Genomic DNA, 20,926 nt, shown 5'->3' on the forward strand with positions numbered 1-20,926 from the left:
CCTGCAAGACCACATGTGGGTCACAAGTGTTTAGAATACACGTCTTTGCCAGTCGAGAGCCATTCAACATCAGGTTTGACACCTAGTGGTTGAACCCCCCCCACCCCCCATGGAGTGCCCTAGGGATTAACCTTATTGGCACCATCGTGTTGAATAGTGAAAGAGGACAGTGGTAAACCACTGATGCATTATTCTTTTTGATTTAAGTATTGCCAGTTTATTACAGCAATTGATTTTCTCATTATTGCCAGTTTTTTGAATAAAAGTAATTGATTTATCGTTTGCTTTACTCATGATTGTCGGATTTTGATTAAGACTTATTGTTTGATTTCTCATTATTACCGGTTTTGATTAAAAGTAATTGTTTTATCGTTTGCTTTTCTCATAATTGGCGGTTTTGGTTCTCATGCCATTTGTTTTTCATTATTGGCGATTCTTTGATTAAAAGTAATTGTTTTATCGTTTGCTTTTTTCATAATTGGCAGTTTTTGTGATCATATCATTTGCTTGTTTATGCTTGGCGGTTAAAAGTAATTGTTAAAAATTTGCTTAAAATAAAGTTTTTTCCCATTGATTTGGTTGAAACGCAGGAGAAGCCTGTATAAGCGTAGAACAGAGTTCCGTTTATACCAATGGGCCCCTGTTAAATAATTTGCTTATTAAAAGTACACAGGAGAAGCCTGTATAAAGTGTTGGACAGAGTCCCACTTATACCGATTGGGCCCCTAGTGATTCATTAGCATAAAATAACAAGTTTTTCCCATTTTTGACAGCTGAAGGCTGTATCATTTGCTTTGTGCTTGGCTGTGTGGACTGTACGTAATCGTTGTTCCATTTGCATAAAGTAACACATTTTTCCCATTTTTGTCTAAGGAATATTGTCCAATTGCAGTGTATTACTTTTTTCCCTTCCTAACTTGAAGTCTTTTCCCAATCGCATCACACTTGCACGTTAGACACATAGTGTGAAAATATTTTATTTTTTAATTTATTCAAAAAAATTAATTTTTAATTTTTTGGATAAATTTTAATCTGAAATTTTATTTTTCCTTCTACATTTACATTTCCTTATATAAAGCCAGTCAGTACCCATTCTCGGAAAATGTCGAGCCAACTTCAATCAAGACTCAGGTCGCTTGGATTGAAGACATCCTCTATGCTGCTATGAACCTGATAGTTCAAGCCAAAGACTGAATAAGAAGCTGAGGAAATATGTTCAGCAATGTCATACCGAGGGTTTACTTGACGTAACAACCCTGGAGGGGCCCACAGAGGACCAGAAGTTACTCTGATTAGAGTGCTCAAGCTGAAAGACAAACAGAAAGGAAAATTGGTTCACGTCCTGATCAGCAGACGTCACCAGAACCAATGAAGCCATTGTGTAGGCAAGACTGCCACGACATGGCATAGCAGTGAATGAAGACAACACTGCTCGGAGGTGCCAGGAAGAAGCAACACCCCGAAAGACCCCAAAGAAGAAACAAACAGGAATAAAGAGCTGTCAATGGAGACAGCCCCTGTACTTCTGCCATCAGCCCCAGTTCCCACCCCTTCCATCTATCCCATAATATGTTAATACCCTCCCCCGTACGCCCACAGCCCACTTAAAAGAGAAGCTCCACACACCATGGCCCCAGTAGAGAGACTATTAGGAGGCAGTGTAGAGTTTGACTCCACAGAAAGCAGAACAGTCGCAGACCTGATGAACAAGGTCGCACAGCTGCAGAGGGCATTAGCTGGCCGAGAAAAGGGCAGAGAAAGGGATGCTAGACAAAGTCAGCAAAGAGAGGAGGAAGACAGGGACCTAATGAGAAGAGAATTATGGTGGAAGAAAGAGAGGGAAAGAAAGGCAGAGGAAGGTGAACTGTCACAAGCAGAGCTGTCAGAACAGGGTAAAGACAACGTCAGTCCATCACATTACCATTAAGAAAGGCAGAGGAGGAAGCCCAGGAGAGGCGCCAAGTCATGACCTCCCCAATTCAGAGCGTCCCAATAGATACAAATAGGAGATAGGTCCCACCAAGATACCACTCCCTCGCTCATTAACGCCATCCCTAACCGAAAAACAGGCGATGGACGCATATGGACTGCGTCCTGGTGGCACCCCACCTCCAGCTCAGAGCCCCCACCTCCAGCTCTGAGCCTCCATTCTAATCGCATGGCTAACTGCGACACCTCAGCGAGAAGAGGAGCCAAATCAAGGCCCCAGCCCCCTCCACCCCCATCTCACAAGAGAGGAGCCCTGCTTGACCTTTCCGGTCAATTAACTGTGCTATGCAACTGGCGCAGAGGAGGAGACAGCCTCCAAGACAGCAGAGGAGGAGACAGCCTCCAGGGATCACGACAACACCTCCCGAGGAAAGCAAAGGAAGGCATAAGCTACAAGCCTCCACCACGACAGTCAGATGTCAGTGGCAGCAGCAAGCCCAGTGTGCTGTGAAGAAGAAGAGGGAAATGCCAGATTCAGGCACCTATCATGACATTGAGCAATGGCACACCTCAATACAAGCCATATAATCCCAGAGATACTCCCGACATGGCCAACCTAGCCAGCATCAAGCTAAAGTCAGATGAAGAAGCCATGGTGTACCTGAAGAAAGCAGCTGACGCCTGGGAATCAGCTACAGGCACCAGACATGACAGGAACCTGACATACCTGAACATGTGGAAGGCTGCTGTAATAGCAGGTCTCCCGGACAAGTTGAGTCGTGAGCAACATACGGTGGGCATAAAGAATGACACCTTTGAAGTGTGGAAGAAACACATCACACACCACATCACTCAGCACCACGAGGATGATGAAGAAGAAAAGGCAACCAAAGATGAGCTGTCAATGAGACTCCTGAAGCTACAGATAGCAAAAGAGGACACAGAGGCTGCTAAGCACGGCCCACAAGCGCGAAAGCAGATGGCTGCTGTTAGCAACCTCGTCGTCCAGATCCAGGAAGCAGTGGGCAAAGCCCTGGACCAATATAAAGAAGAGGAGAAAGACAGAGACAAGTCCAGAGGATCCAGAAGAGACAGGTGGCGAGAACCTTGTCGTATCTGTGACAGACTTGGGCACAGGGCTGAGGAATGTTACAGTCGCCCTGATGCAGCTAGAGGCAGAGGAAGCCCACAAAGAGGAGGATTTGGACGACACATTCCAAACCAGAACCAGATGCCTGCAAGAATAGTGCAGGATGAAGATTATGTGGATCTTCTATGAAGAGGCCCAGAGGGCCCGGCGCAGTGAATAATGGTTCCAAATGGGCGAGAACCTATCATCACCTGTGCCATAGTTGCCATGGATTATGACACAACATCCATATGTCATGCCAGAAGATCCCTACCGTTGCACCTACAACTACGCCGCCGCCTAAGAAGAAAAGGAGGGTGAAGCTGAAGTCATCAGAATAAGAGCCATAATTGTAGGAAAAGAAGGAGTTGCAGCTGAATGTTTCCCCATGATGGAGAAGGTCTCAAAAGAAAGGTGGATTCCAACCAAATCCCCATATCTGTCCCACACCCCCAATGGTGATTATTGGAGGATACAGCAACACTCGTATTCCAAGGGACAACTCCGACATCTTGACCTTGACAGAAATCATGGAAGGGAACACTCGAACCATCCCTCCACTGATGAAATGTTGGAAGTACCACCACTAATATGGTCAAGAGGAGACTATGATGTTGGCCACACCACTCAACATAACGTGGTAATGACTTTGAAACCAGATCAAGACACGGTCTGGCGCTATCAATATCCGCTTCAGCTAGAACAAAGAGATGGCATTCAAAAGACAATTCAAGGATTGTATGAAGCAGGCTTACTCATCGACGCAGAGTCCAACTGGAATACACAGATATTACCAGTCCAAAAATCCGGTAACAGAGGCTGGAGAATGGTTCATGACCTAAGAACCATCAACAAAGCCACAATTGCACAGAACATTCAAGTGCCAAACCCGTAATGCCACAATGCTACAGAGATAGCCCGGGTTTGTTTAATGCAGCCCTGAAGCAAGACCTCAAAGACTTCATATTACCGGAAGACACAGTACTTGTAGAGTACGTGGATGATCTGCTGTTAAGCTGCACCAACTGCAGCAATTTGTCTTAGGGTGACGAAAGACCTTCTAACGCTGTTAACCAAAGCAGGTTATGAGGTGAAGCACTCAAAGACTCAGATTGCAAAAATGCAGTGTCATTCCTGGGACAACTGATCTCAGGAGACTTGTGCGCTCTGTCTGCGGGACAGAGGTCGGCCATTTTGAGTGCAGCTAAACCAAAGACAGTACAAGAGATGCTGTCATTCCTGGGCCTAACAGGCTACAGTCGACACTACGTTTCTGACTTCACGTCTCTCACACAGCCATTCAGAGACATGCAAACTGAAGCAGGAAGCCGAAACATGGAAGCCCTGCTCACATGGACAAATGATGCAGAAGAGGCATTCGCAAAGTCCAAACAAGAAGTTGGCTAAGCCTCAAAGCTGTCTACACCTGACCACAACAGGCCCTTCCACCTTAATGTTTCTGAATCAAGCGGGATAGTGTCCGCTGTTTTGTTTCAGAAAAAGGAGGGAGGAAAGAGACCTGATGTACGACAGCTCGAAGTTAGACCACATCAAAAAAGGTCAAAACAGGTTGCACAAGACACTTGGCAGTCCTGAAAAGAGCAATTGAGAAAACTGCTCATGTTGTGATGTGTCTCGAGCTCAAGGTCAACACAGAACATGGAGTTCTTGCCTAGTTGACCTCAAGTGCATTCTCGATGACAAGATAAGATTTCAAAAGTCTTACAACAGCTAAATATCACAGTCTCATGCGAGCCAAACGACATGGCCGATGGACTTAATGTGAAGATGGAAATATTGCCGCATACTCAGTCGTGCAGCAACAAGAGAAAAGACATTCAACCATTTCTGCGGAAATCATCGCACAGCCAGCATCTGCACAGCTAGCAGAAGTAGTGGCATTGACAAAAGCACAAAAGTCAATTGAAGCAATTATTGAGAGCCATCCTGCTACCATGACACGTAGCAGTGATGAAGTGTAAAGGACACCAGACCACAAAGACAAAAGTGGCAGAAGGCAACGAAGCCGCTGACCTCGCAGCAAAGAAGGAAGCAGGCTATGTGAAACAAAGGACAGACATAGCCGCACCGGAACTCCCAAAACTCGGAATAGAAGACATCAAGCTCATGCAGAAAGAAGCAGAGCAGAGCAGAATCAGTGGACACACAATGGAGCCGTCCAAAAGAAAGGACTCTGGAGATCACACGATGGGCATAGTGGCACCTGCAAGGATGTGTCAAGGACTCATCAGACAGGCACATGGTCCCTCTCACGTGAATCCCAAAAGAACAGAGGAGGAAGTTTCCATCCTCTGGTGGCATCCCATATGACTGAGATGGTGAAACTCATCACCATGAATGTCCCACCTGCAATGATTTTAGTATGAAAAGACCATACAGATGTCCCCAAGGAGAGTTCCTAGTGCCAGATGCTCCATTCAAAGAAATATGCATCGACTACACCGATATGGGTGCAGAAAACAGGAAGAGAGGTTTCAGATACCTACTCGTGATGATCGACAGATACACCAGATGGGTGGAAGCGATCCCCTGCAAGAAAGAAGACTCAAAGACAGTCTTAAAATGGCCGAAGAAGGAACTCATCCCGAGATATGAAGTTCCAAGGAGAATAGGGTCTGACCACGGCACACACTTTGCACACAAACACTTACAAGAGGTGGAAAGACACCTAGGAATTACACACGCACACGGAGCAGTCTATCACCCACAATCACGGGGTATAGTCGAGAGAGCTAATCGGACGATTATGTCAAAGATAGCTGAAATATGTCATGGCACAAAATACCTAGCTGCAAATATTTTTGAGAAGAAATGAGAGATTTCATTTTCTCTTTCAGTAGGTGTTCGAGCAAGAGAGGAGAGCCAGACGAATACCAGCTCGCAATCAGATCCTAGCAGGATTTGAAATAGTTAAAAGAACATAGAGTTGATCAATTACATATAATATAATCCGCAGAGATAAATAAATTAAGAGATAAATAATTTAAAATAGATGGGATTGGACGAGTAATTAAGACTCCGTTGGACAACAGAAGCGCATTTAATAGTTGATTCCTCCCACGGGTGAGAAGCTGTTCCTCACACGGAGTTCGAGATTGCTAATCTGATCCTTGATAATTTAGTTTGAGATTGCTAGTCCGAACCTGGATAATTCAGTTCCTTTTGAGATAATTTTTGAGAAGATTAAAAGAAAACATAGAAATAGAATGACTACTTCTCAGACATGTTGGAGAATTGGTTCGGGAAATATGAAAATTATTTCCAAATATATTTCAGATATCCAACTTTAGTTAGAGCCAGCGCAGAAAGCCGCTCTGTGTGTTTTAATTCTCTCCCACAGCTACACTCGTCTCTCCATCGTCGACCTTCATCGTGTACCTGGCTGCCTGCTGTGATGGACCTCACCAACAGATGTGCTGCCAACAGAGGAGTATCGTGCACCTTTAACACATTGATTCAAATTATAAAAAATCACAGAAGTATGATGACAATAAAATAAATATAGTGTTTGAACTTGCTGTTTTCCTTTTACCCGAGGAAATCGAGGAATGGAGGAATGCAGAGGAGGAGACCATGGAGAAGATGAGCATGCAGAGAAAGGAGACCATGGAGGAGATGAACATGCAGAGAAAGGAGACCATCAAGAAGATGAGAGTGCAGAGAAAGAAGATGCACATAGACATATGCACAGATAGACACATATCTGATCACAACACTCCTAGACTTTAGTTACTTTGCAGAGCAGGGTCAAAAGGAGGGAGTGATATTGTTTTTTCTTCCACAGGTATTGATAATAAAGATTGTATTACAGTGATGTTTACAGTGCGGTGAAATAAAATCCAATACAAGTTGTTTATACTATGGAATAGTATAAAAGGAGGGACTGTTAGGTTGTAGTGGATTTTATATATATTTGCACATGTAGATAAGAGAAGTTTATGTTTTAAATTAATACATAAAGAAAGATATGATAATTAATTTGGGATATTATGAGGAATATTCTGGAGGAATGTATTATGAAACATAAGAGAGGATCACTGTTTTATTATTCTGTTTTAATGACAAATGTAATGATTAACTGTATGATGCATGAGAATGAATGAATGTTTTATTGTTTAGACAATAGTTAAAATGGATGCCGATTGAAACCTAATGTGTTGCTTTTATTCGGAAGGCAGGATAATAGGCTTTTATTGTGAAGGGGAACTTCCTGTCCTTGACCGGAAGAGTGAGCTTTGACCTCGCCTGTTTACTAATTGGCGTAGCGAGTAGAACTGCGGCATCCTTTGAACTGACCAATGGAACTAACCTTTAGGTGTGAATTCATTTGCATGACCATACTAATAGCCGAGCATTTGTTCTGGGGACATGGTTCTACTGGTCTGGAGACTCGAGACAGCCCCGGTCTGTGGCTCCTTGGGAGCTGCACTCCGTCTGTGGAGAGTTCCTCCTTTCTGGCCCCACGATCGTGAACGCTACATGAGTATTATCTTTGCCATTAAATATTGTTAAACTTTAACTCGAATCCTGAATTTCCTGCGGCCACGGGACCCGGAGCTTTGAACACGAATCTTACAACGTGTAAAACCTAAACGCACTCTATTGTGTAGAATGTGTTTTAGGATGACATTTTAAAATGGAGAGGCCTGTCAATCATCGGGCAGAGCTCGACCACATAAATGACTTTCATGCAGCACGCAGTCTCATCTGCTTCCCACCAGCAAGCTGGGGAATGTCTCATGTGATCAAGCTGTTTGGTATGATAACATCATGTGATCGTGGATACAGCATCTTGCCTAATTATACCGTGCATGCTCTGTTTATATGTCACAAGATTCATCAATAAAATATAATAACCACATATGATTTGGGTTAATACATGGAATTATAAAGCGAGGACTTCTCTGTCCTTCGCATATCACTCAAGAACTGTTCCTCGGGGTTCCGCAGGTATAATTGATGGGCACCCAAAGGGAGTACTGTATCGAATTTGGACACGCTCAATATTAATAAGCTGTGATGTGGACAGGTTTACCTTGTAAGTACTCGAGAATGTTTGTTTGAGGATTTTTTTGGGGGTTGTTTTTCAGTCGTTGATAATAAGAATGTTAAAAAAAAAGTCAATACAAAGCTATCATGTCATTAAAAAAAAGAAATATTGTAGCTGCTAGTCCATAGCAACTGCTTCGTTGTGTGCAGCCAGCCAGCCCAGAAGGGCCAATTGTATCTATACATTTATTTGGGAATGTGTGTATAACTTTCATACCATCAACAGCTCATTTCAGTCTGTTATATGTTGCGCTGAACAAACAGCCCTTAAACTGTGGAGGGACGGCCTGTCGAGAGCTGTTGCTTAAGCATAACCTGTAACTTCAACTGACCCACCGAAGGTTAAAGAAAATTTATCATGGTATGCTGCTAATGTAAAAAAATTTTTTTAAAACTCACCCTCGACAGATGTGCTTCATTTCTATCTAATTGAACTCTGCCTCGCTGTGATTGGTCGCCTGCTGTTTGTGAATGGGAACACTGACTGGGAAATGTCATTCATGTGTTTGGCTCTGGCTCAGATTAAAGGTCCCATTATTGTCAAATGGCCTGCTGTTAATATCCCCAGGCACATTGCTCTGTGGAGGTCACCATGTTAATAGATACAAAACTAGCCCATTACCATTTCCATGCACGCTGAGCGACTAAGAGCTTTTTAACACAAAGAGAGTCAGAGATTTATTGTTATTATCGTGTATTATGTTTGATCGTGAATAGTTGTCGAAATTATTCCTTTTAATGCAACTAAAAATGCTTATCATTTGCTACAAGGGCACAACTGTCCATTAAATGATATGTTAAGCATCTCATACAATGTAATGTGACGATGTCACTGGACTAGATTCCCTCGGGTACTCAAACATGAAAACGGCTTTGTGAAATAGCTGAATATCAATCGAGAACGTTGGGAATTTTGCCACTTGTGCGTAAGGTTATGCATCTCGAGGTCACTCTTTAACTTCAAAGTTAAAAAGGCCGAAAACATCATGAAAAATGTAATGTGGCATCCATGAATGTTAACTCGCCAACAAATGGACATATTGGCCTCATTTTGGACATGTGAGACTGAAACCAGAGCTGAACACAGAAGGGTAAACATTGAAATTGATGGTATTGATTGAATTACTGGAAACTGCCTCAGGTGATGAAGAAAAAAACTAAAATGAATGAATTTCTTAGGGAGATTGAAGCCAAGCTGGAGAATGAAAGAAGTCGATCACTGGCAAAATGATGGCAAACTTATATGATTTACTTAAACTTTCATGTGTTGAGGGAATTGTATTAATTCAAAAACTGTGAAAGCATCATTGTATACATGTAGATTACATTTTCTTTCTCTTTTATGAAACAGAAACCCCCCACAGCATACTTCACCACCGTTGACAGATGACTAACGTTCTCTACCATGCATGTATATAGGGGTTGCTGTTGCAACAGTCAGTCAAGCGCACTCCATTACCGGGTGTATGTGCATGCCCTTTGGCAGAAATTGTGGATGAGTGAAGAAAAAAAAAAAAGAACTCTTGTCAATTGAACCGTTCACCAGCCCATAACGGAAAATATGTGTTGTTGTTGTAGCATTGATCGAGCAATGAGATAAAAGGCAGAGCAGGAAACGTAGGTCATGCCTGAGGCCTCTCCACGGCATGAATGCGGGTTGATGACAAGATGCCAACCTCTTTCTCTATTCTTTTTATACCGTACTATTTAGTATATTTAGTCAGTATTTGGGTAACACTTAAAAATAACCATTGTCAATTGATAGTGAATTCAACGGTAGTTAGTATTTGTCGTTCACCCGGACGAAAGCCCGACTTGTTGACCCGTCCACCGCCAGTGTGTGTGGTTCAGACCGCCACACGCGTTATACTATGTCACATGTTTATTGTCCAGAAATGTGGTTGGAGGACCTACATTGGAGACGGTTACACAGCCTGCCATCCGACCTCTGCAGCTTATCCAGAATGCAGCAGCTCGACTGGTCTTTAACCTCCCTAAATTCACCCACACTACTCCGCTCCTCCGCGACCTTCACTGGTTACTGGTGGCCGCCCGCATCCGCTTCAAAACATTGGTACTTGCGTACCGTGCTGCGAACGGATCGGGTCCCGTCTACATCCAGGACATGGTAAAACCATACATCCAGGACATGGTCCAACCTTACATCCAGGACACGGTCCAACCTTACATCCAGGACACGGTCCAACCTTACACCCCAGCTTGTTCACTCTGCTCGGCATCTTAACAATCGACTTGAGCTAATCACTCGACAAAATCAAGACTGTTTGCTGTGCTGGCTCCTCAGTGGTGGATAGAACTCCCCACTGACATCAGGACAGCAGAAAGTCTCTACACCTTCCGCCGGAAACTAAAAACACATATTTTCCGACTATACCTTGAATGACACTTACTTATGGTATTCTTGTAGTTTGGCTTTCTTGAAGAAACGTTACTTTCTTGATTCTTGTTGTTCTGAGTTTGTACTCATGGTTAAATGCACTTATTGTAAGTCGCTTTGGATAAAAGCTAAATGACATGTAATGTAAAGGAGCCTTTTTTTTCTGATTCCAAGCGACACGAACCAAAAGTCCGTAGTTGACGAGTTGGGAGTGAGAACGGGTTCGGCGAGGTTGTCAACCGTTTTCTCTGTGTTCCCTTTCATTCTGGAAGCTCCTAAGTGAGGATGATGACGGCAGGAAGGGAGTGATTGAGTCATTAATTCATTGGGCGTATCCCACGAGGTCAACGTGACGCTAGTGAATAGATCGAAGCAACAAAGGTTCAATTTCATGGATTGTCTTGGGAAATGTTCCCTTTTGGTTTACGGTTGATGTTTCCATGAGCAAGGCACTGAACCCGGATCCAGTCACATTTTGCCGATTAATGGACAGGGGTAGAAAAAATACAAAAACCAAACGGCCTAGTCATTCAGTCATCTTTAATTATCATGTGTTGGATATATTAACTGTTGAGTGACAAATTACTGTGGCCTTGGTGAATATGCAATTGGTGATGCTGAAGATTTCAGACACCCAGTTTGTATTACGGCTAATATAAATATATCAGTTGTCACCATTGTGCTACATTCTTGGGCAATAGTGACTAATGGATATTTATGTCAATGAAAATAGTCGAGATTGCCACTTTCAGTTCCGTGTCTTGAAATGTCCTTATTTTATGTAGAATGACATGCAACACTGAGGCCACATGTTTTATTTCCAATATTTTGACACAACTTTCAGAAAATCTCAGAAGAACAGACTTAATTTCAATTTTAGGGCCATAGATTTTCTTAAATGTCATTCTGGGTTTTGAAAAAAATCCCTATGTTTGTGAGTTATGTGTGAAGTCTTTCAATTGCAGCAATACGAGCAATATTAATAACTCTTGACCAGTTATTCCCAAACTTCTTAACAAGAAGGACCCTGAAACATGACCATGGACCCCCATCTGATCCCCATCTTATGCCATGCATTTAGGGGTGTTATTACAGTCTATGACATCCATGATCAAAATAAATTATTATTCCAACTTATGGATGGAATTAAAGTAAATACCAATGATTCCCCATGTTGTTGGGCCTTTAACCTCCATTAACCAAGCGTTTACATGGCATAGCAAAAATAAAATAACCCTGATCCTGTCCTCTCAGATTAATACCCCCCCCCCAACCTTCCCAAAAGTGGTTTATTCCAATTTCTTGCAGGCGAGCATTTTTTCCCCTCCTCCTGCTAATCTCTTCAAACATTTTCAGGCGAGCTGAATGCAGACTGGTTTGAGTGATCAAGCTAAATTGCCTAAGAGGCCATTAATAGTTTATAGGGCCGAGGCTGATGAACGACAGGCAGGAGGAGAAGGAGACGAAAGCTAATTAAATCAGTGTCGGGGGGGTCGCTGGTTTCTCGGGCTGGCATGGTGGGCCGTAAAGATTACCATTATCACTTTCATTACCCCGGCTGATTGTTTAGAGGTGGGGAGGGTTTGGGAGGGAGGGACTCGTGCCACCAAATTGCTTCGCCATACCCATTTACAAACCTCTGACAATTTCCATTATCGTAAAGTTATGGCGCAGGGGGTGAGAGATTTGATTTCAGAAACAATACTCGCCCACCCTCTGTTATTTCATTTTTTCACGGCGTATTTGATTTTCGAGATTTGGAGATAGATCATAAAAGCAGCCTCCTCCCCCCCCCCCCCCCCCCCCCCTTCCTTCCATATAATGAGTATCCCTATTACAAAACGTTTAACCGTGACTTTCTCCCAAATCATTAAAAATCAGCCTGGAAGTCTGAAAATGATTGCGTGAGAGTTTATTGAGCAGAGACGGGTCATGTGCGCGACGTCATGCTACGATTGGCTAGTCTCCTTTTGAGGGGCGGGACATAGCAAAGGATCAAGTGGAATAAAGTGTATGGCAAGTATTTTAATGTACTTTCCTTGTGTGGTGGATATATATTTCACATTCGACTGCTCCGCATTTCCACAAATATTTTTTTTATTTAGAGAAGGAAGGGCTTCATTCTCCGGAGGCCGAAGCACAGATAAAGACTAAATTACTTTGGTGTTGCATGAACGTATAACAATGCCATACATATAGTCAAAGACCAACTGTTATTAAAGTTTGAAAGTGTGAAGGTTGGCCAATGTAGAGACACACATATATGTTCTGCCATGCTTTTGAATCCCAGTGCTCAGACCGCTGTTTCTTCAGAGAGGTAATAACAGGACCGATGTTGTTCCCATAGCAATCTGCTGTTCATTATTGGATGCCGGTCCGGACTGGACCCGTAACTCTTTCACACGTCTCTCCTCGTCGTCCCTTTTTCTTTCAGATCCTGCCAGGGACAGAGGGCGGCGGGGGTGTTCTGCCAGCCCAGGCAGGTTCAACGCCGCGCGGCGCCACTGGGTCAGGTTTATAAATATGCACTAATGAGCGAGCGGCTGATTGTGCCGCGGCTCGCTTACTCATTACCTGCGATCGCCATGGAGACGTCTTCCTGTGGAGGCGGCGCTGGATGTACGCGCGTACAAAGAGCAGGATATATTCAGGGGAGAGCGACGGCCGAGACGGTGTATTCTAAATACATGCATGCTAACGAGGAGTCAAGACAATATGAGGCGGGACCGGACCGACAACGCTAATGATGATTATTTCTGCTTATAGTCACATTCTATAAACAGGACATTAAAATAGAGGGCACTGATATGAGAATATAAACTTTTCATGGGTTCTGAAACCAATCCAGCATAATAAAACATAGAAAAGATAATGTAATACTGATTCTAAGAAATATTGTAAACACAGTATTTATATACTTCATATAATTGATTACCCTATTGGAGCGTTTTACTATGTTTTTGTCTCTCTTTCCCTTCCGCAATTAGCAATAAGGAATGAAAAATGAAAAATGATTATATTTAACGATTCACCAGTTGCCGTAACCGAGTTCACGTCTCACTTATGACAAATGTGTGTAGAAATGGGCTTATTGGCATTTGACGCCTGCAGTGTATTATTGCATTCTGGTTCTGTCCTTTGCTCTCTGCAGCGGTACTTTTCTTTGTCGGGCCTGGTCCAGCAACAAACCGGGGGAGGGGACTAAAGAGGATGCCGGCCCCTCTTCTATGAATCATGTGCTTTTAGGGAGGCTTTAATGAACGGCCAATCAAAAGTGTCCAAACAGGTTATGAAATGAGACTTTAAATTCCTTCTGTTGTCTCTGTTTTGTCTCAAATCGCCTCCGCTGCTGCGTTTTGGAGCAACTGGTTCACAGATGTACAGCTTTGGCTTTTTGGCTAAATTAATGCTGAAAATTATAGAACTGGTCAGAAAGTTGATCATTTGTAAACGATAAGAATCTCTAAAGAAAAACTCTCTTTCGGGAAATCCTCTCGAAACCCATCGGCCACTCTTCAAACCACCAGAAAGGATCGAAATCACGGCGTGCAAACAAACGTGCCTCGTATGCTATCTCAGTCTCTAATAAATGAAATGCTGAAACATCTTCATACGCGGTGCGATGCTGAAAAGCTCTCTAGTACACTAATCAAGTGCTCTGAAACACCACCGAGGCTGCGCTCACAGAATAATGAACTTATATCCGGGACTCAAGTGCTCTCTTAAAATGTCAAAAAGTCCTAAATATTGAACAATCATATAGCAACTGAGAAGTCATCTATAGATGTTTTGCACAAGCGTGGGGAATTTACCGGCTCGTGCACGAGGACTGGAAGATTTGGAATAATTGGACAATATGACTTCGAACTAAGAAGTGGATTATGTGTCTGTGTGGAAACTTTTCTACACTCTTAAGAGAGGAGAGTGTTCAGAGCGGAGATGCACTATGGATCCAAACGTGATACTCAAGGCCTTCAGCATCGGCTCCGACATTCAGCGTTTTAGAAACACTCTAAAACACTCTAAAAATGTATCGATTCGGAAAAAGGATGCAATAAATGCTGACGGAAACAGATTCCTTGTGTTATAACTTACTAAATAATTTTACAGAGAGGAGTTTTGGGGCATGTAACGTACAGTAATGTCCAACGGGGCACACGCCAGGGTACTCAAAATCGGTCTTGGTGTCGTGCCCGGTCTCGAGACTACTTTTCGGAGGTCTCAGTCTCATCAAGCAATCAACCCAATTGTTTGTATTAGTCTCATCTGTATGGAATGTCAAATATCGATGGTTAAGTAGATCTTTTGGCTCCTTGTATTTGTTTGCTCATAGAAGACAAAAGAAAATTCCCTCACAAAGAAATTCCCCTCGGCGATGCCTTTACATTATTTTGTCCAGGCATTTCTCGAGGAACACTTATACACACACACACACACACACACACACACACACACACACATACACACACACATACACACACACACGGAGAGAGGGGAGTTTATTTGTGCGTGTGCATGTGTCAGCATGTGTGGGTGTGTATATGCACATACTGGCGAGATTTGCAACAGTGGTGCGGTGTGTGTTTGTGTGTGTGTGTGTGTGTGTGTGTGTGTGTTTGGAGCAAGGGGTTGGTTTGTGTGGAGAGAGGACTTGAGGGTTGTATGCATGTGTGTGTTTGTGTGTGTGTGTGTGTCTGGAGCAAGGGGTCGGTTTGTGTATGTGGAGAGAGGACTTGAGGGTTGTATGCATGTGTGTGTGTTTGTATGTGTGCCTGATTTTGATTTTGTGTGGAAATGTGACAGTTACACAGCAATGAGGAAATGGGTTTACCTGCACGTGTGTGTGCGTGTGTGTGTGTGTTCAAACAAGAGTAAATACCTGGTGTGCCTTCATGCATCTGTTTGTGCATTCACAACACAAAGGGGGAACGTCGGACGGGGTGGAGGGGACATTTGGGAGTGTTTTTTTAAACATTTTTTAGGGGTGACAGCTCTTTAACATCTGCGGGTCCACTCCCACATTCAGGGAATTCCTTGAAAAATGTGCACTATTTGTCTAAAGGTGGGGTATGTGGGGGGCGGGGGGGGGGCTTTTCCCACTGATACACTGTGGAGAGGAAATGAGTTTTATTTGCAAGGAGACAAGAGCGACAGGAGGGGGAGGGGGGGGTTGGATGGTTTTCATTTATCTCTCTTTATGAGTCAGGACGAAGCTGGCCGGGTCAGAGAGGAGCTGCGTGCGACGAGAGGAGGGAGTCGACTTGTCTGGTTGATGCACGACAAATGCATATGAAACGCAGGAAGAGGGGAATTGGATTCTTCCCCCTTCCCTGCGAGATGCCGACGACTTGAATTTTTTTATTTATTTTTTGCTTTCTGCAATGAGGTTATGGATTTGGACAGGTGTTAATACCGATGATGAATAGTAATGTCGCTGGCGTGAACGGAGTACCGAGATGGATGAGAAAGCGAGCGCTGCCTTTTGATTATGACGCCTGCAGAAGGATCTGCCGCCCCCCGTGAGAGTCTACGGGGCGTTAGTCCACGGTGTGAATGGCAAAATAAATGGAAAATAAAAAATTCCGCACACACACACACACATACACACACACATGCAAACATGTCCTGACATGCAAAGGTAAATGAAGAGAAACACGCATGATTTAAAACGTACGGACACGTGCAGATGTGCACGTGTGTGTGCGCGTGTGTGTGTGCAATTTGGTTGACGTATATTGGATGCATAAACACGAAAGGTGCATCAATGCATATAAATGTGAAAGCATGAAAGCAGCAACCTGTAGTGTAGACAGTAGATACCTCACATAGATATCCAGGGACTTTGTTTGGAAAGCATGAACAAAGATGTACACGGAGCGACAGGAGAGTCACACAAGAGCTCTCAGACTCGTACGAGAAAGGAAAAACAGATCAAAACAAAAAAGATTTCCCCGTTGTTATTTGGCCCAAAGTCTCACAGCGCTCTGACAACAACAACACAAATCTACAGCAGCTCTTCACTACCTCGGTCGCTGCTCTCCGTCATCAACAGGTTCAATGAATGTACGGGAAGATTGGTTTGGAGTCTTATGCGCTTTACAGTAAGACCGATATTGTTTGGGGGCAGCACAACAAACCTCAGACCCAAAAGCACAACAATGAAGAGGTCCTTTTCACAAGTCCCGCCTCCTGATTCCTCATCCCTCTGTGCCACAGAGCATTATTATCCATGTTCGCTTTCCAAAGTGTTTTTGATGCCTGAATCTAACTGTGACTGTTACGCAACTTTTACCAACCTTCAGCAAAACAATGAGCTAATTTAAAAAAAATATTTTCCGCTTAATGACACACAATCTTTTTTTCTGAATTCTCCACCATGTACACTTAAGTCTGGATTAACCAATATGAATCGTATTCTGTACAGTATCAGTTCTTAACGTCTGTTACAAAGTCATTTTAAGTTAATCGTCTTGTTATTCACATTTATTTATTCTAATATTTTTTTTTTGTATTCACTTGCAATATGAGCTTAACCTATATGTTGTGAGATAATATCTGGAAATATATTAAAGATAATGCCACGAAAATAAAGAACCAGATCAGGTAGACGCAATCAACGTAATTTAATTACTTCATACAAATATCGATCACCTGTTGTTTATTAGTTGTGGCAAAATTCAATTAGCGGACCTCCCGTCCTGGCAGGCCTAATTCAAACCACACAAGGTCGCCGGAGGGCGCGCTGTGTTTATCTCCGGCTGATGAAGTGCTACATGGTCTGGTTCAATGGCCGTTGTGTCGCTCCCCAACAAAAAACTCCCCTCGACCCCCACTATCAGCCCGTGACCTTTGACCCCCAGCGTTAGGGCTGGCTAACATCTGGCCAGAGGCACGTTCGACATAATTCACACCTCAGCAGACGATGATGGGCTTTTAAGCCGGCTTTCAAAGAGCCGACACTGTCTGTCAGGGTCGGGGGAGGGTGTGTGTGTGTGTGTGTGTGGGGGGGATGGTTATGAATCGTTTAAATATTATACTTGTATTACAAGCTGGTAACAAAGTTAGAATTTAATGGAAAGTTGGATGTCGGACACTTCAAAGCCTGTCAAAGGCCTTCTGGGTGCCAAACTCTGTCATCATTCTGTCTTCATGTGACGGAGTTGACAGAAAACCTTCAATATATATTGGGGTTGGGTATTGTTTGAAGAGTTTTGATTACTTCAGTCCGATACAAAACCACACTTATTTTATTTTATTTTTTTACAAAAGCCACAAGTTAAATGTCTGACCACATCCCTTTGTAAAAATAAATTGTCTTCCATAGATTACTCTTAAACTGAAAATGCACATTGTAAACAATTTGTTTTAAAAACACGGTCCTGTCTGATCAAAGAATAAGCCCCGATTGTTCCACAGATTATTCACATATTTTCATAAACACTCTCTTACTTTACTTCAAAAATGTTCCAAGGCCCGTGGAACGCCCTGGAATAAACTCGGAAGGCATTTAGAGGTTAAGAGGGGCTTTGTGTGTTAGGTCACCAGTTCAAACTCTTACAGCCGATCTGTCCATTAACAGCCAGGAAGTGTCTGTGAGCGAGACACGCGGCTCCTCCCTGACGGTCTCTTTTGGATAAGTCTGTCAGTTAAATGTAAATTCCTGTGTCTTGTTAGCAAACAGCTTGACCGTGGCATTCGTCTCCACCGGCTCCTCAGCTGAGGCCCACATATTTCTGACGACGCACCCCTTTTTTCTTACTTTTCGCTCTCTCCTTGCGTGCAGGTTTTTTTTTTCTTTCTTTTTCCGGCAGCTGCAGAAGCCGGTCGCCACGGACGACGAGTCCCCATCTGTGCGTCGCTCACCGAGGATGTGACCGAACAAAACAGGAGCGGTGGCTCGTTCCGAGGTCGCCATATGTTTTCCATATTTACTCCGCGAGGCTAATTGTGTTTGGGTTTGAGATATTATGCAACAGAAGCACATGCCGGGGATAGAAGAGTACGATACCACCAATGAAAAATGTGCTATTAAGCAAAACCCCCAATCCCCCTGGCCTGCACTTACATCTTAGGGAGAGAAAAAAACTGGCTTTTGCATGGTTGGCTTTTCACATAAAAACACTTAACAGCAGTTATACAATGACTGCGGGTTTATTGAATCCAGAAATCCTACTGTAATTACCAGCCTTTCACCCAAGCTGTTGCCTAACGTTTTGATATGGTGCTGTTCATATAATTATTCACGGTAGTTAAGTTGCTACATTATTATTCTAATACGAACCATGATCTTTTTTTTCTAAACTTAACCAAGAGGTACGGTTGCCTAAACCCAGCCGATGGTTTTCACAACGTTAACAACGTGTCCGTGTGTGTTTCCGCCATGATATGAAACATATTCATGAAATGTTTTGTTTTTTTCATTCAGAAACGTGGACGTTCACCGTAAACCTGTGGTCTGCAGAGGGGTACCGTGCAGACATTCTTTCTTTTGCGTCGACCGGGTTTGAACATAATCCCCATGACACTGGGATGCACACGAGAGTTATGGAGGTCTGACGGTGATGACGGCTGCTGAGACCTGGATCACTGTCAATGTTTCATGTTTCAAGATGTTGGATGTTTTTGTACGGAACCCTTCTGGACCTGGTTTTGTGCATAGAGGATGTTGGCACATTAAAGTATACAATATGATTGTCTGCTGTAGATTTCCTGCCAACGGGTACATAAGAGGCCCAAATCATGACAACCAGTACAAAACGCATAACACAATTGTGGCGACCTTGTCAAGCTTTTTATGGGGAAAATCACAGTAAATTAATGAATAAAGGAAACCATTTTAAAAAGAAAGAGGTGTGGTACCTGTGAGAGACTGGGGCTCAGCCAAAAGGTGTCATATTTAAGAGGAGATCATCTCTGCCTGTTACATAATGCTCCTGCAGCAGGTTAGAACAGTGCACAGAGACACACACACACACATACACACACACCCTCACCTGACCCACATCAGCCTTTTCTCCTGAAAGAAAATGTCAACTCACTTTATACGTCGGGTCTTTGGGGGAGAGCTCAGAGAGGAGGACAATCTGCCTGTGCACTCGGGCGGAGGGGAAAAGGAAAAGGAGAAGGAGAAAAATACTCCTGAGAGTTCTGTAATTGTCTGCTTGTGGCTTCTCAAAGCAGCAGATCTGATTACGGTAGCTGTTATGTTGAAATGTCTGCTGAACAATGCATGGCATAGGGCCACACTACACCCTGATGCAACGCTCAACTGCCCATGAATCCTATTTAAGACTCTTTAAATCTTTTGTTGACTCATGTCTGGACCCTGCAGATCTGATTCATATCCTAGGGCATGTTCTAAATGATTCTGTTTTGCTCCTCCCTGTGTCACATGTTGGAGTTTTGAATCTTGATTTATTATCAGATTTGAATTCTCAATTATAATCCTTTTTTTTTAAATCCCTTCATCAAAGGTTGCTTTGTAATAAAATACCCGACAATATAAGAACTCTGAAGGGGAAGGCTGTGATTCAAAAATTCAGATTTTACCAATTTTATTATAAAATAATACATAGATTATAAGCAAACGCATTTCCTACGTAAGCATCAGCGGCGGTTCTATCGCCGTTTTCAGACGGGCAGTCCAAATAATTATTTTGTGCATTTTTAGATCGTATCAGATTGATTTTAGAAAGTCGGAACAACAACAAAAAAATCACTTTTTGGCAAATATAATTCCAGTCTGATTTTTACAGATGTCCTCAGTCCGGACCTTCTGGCCGCTGATATCTGTTTTCAAAGTGCGAAGCAGCATCCATGCTCCTGGTAGCAGAGAGCTACTTAGGACGACAGTCTGTGGACGGACTCTGAAATAATTTCTTCTTCTGCAGATTAATGCACACCGGCCCCTTTTGCCCAGAAGAGTTCTGCAGCGTGACTTGACAGAGAGTTGGCGAATGTTCCGGTGCTGGAAAGCCGCGTCATCAGCATCGCCGGTTACAGACGCACATACTGTTGCCACAGCAACCCGTGCCGAGAGGTCGGTGATGTATGGACACACAAATCCGATGTGATCGCTTGCAAATAACGGCGCAGACAGTCGGTCTCGAGATCTGATTTGAGAAACAAATCGGATTTGCCTGCAGTCTAACGCGGCGGCCTCTGAGGCTGTAATGATCATTGTAAGTAACAACAAGTTGTTAGACGATTAAAAGTGTATTCTGAATGACAATAACAATGTTACCATGCTGATGATGTTCAACAGGCAATGGTTTCGCCGATTAAATTATAATTTACCATGAAAACTTGCGAACATATTGTTAGGATTCCTTCCCTGGCCACCTTAAATATCTTAACCAAATTCAATGGCAACCCATCCAATAATTGATCATATTTCACTG

Source organism: Cyclopterus lumpus, chromosome 17 (assembly GCF_009769545.1).
Source record: "Cyclopterus lumpus isolate fCycLum1 chromosome 17, fCycLum1.pri, whole genome shotgun sequence".
NCBI lineage: Eukaryota > Metazoa > Chordata > Actinopteri > Perciformes > Cyclopteridae > Cyclopterus > Cyclopterus lumpus.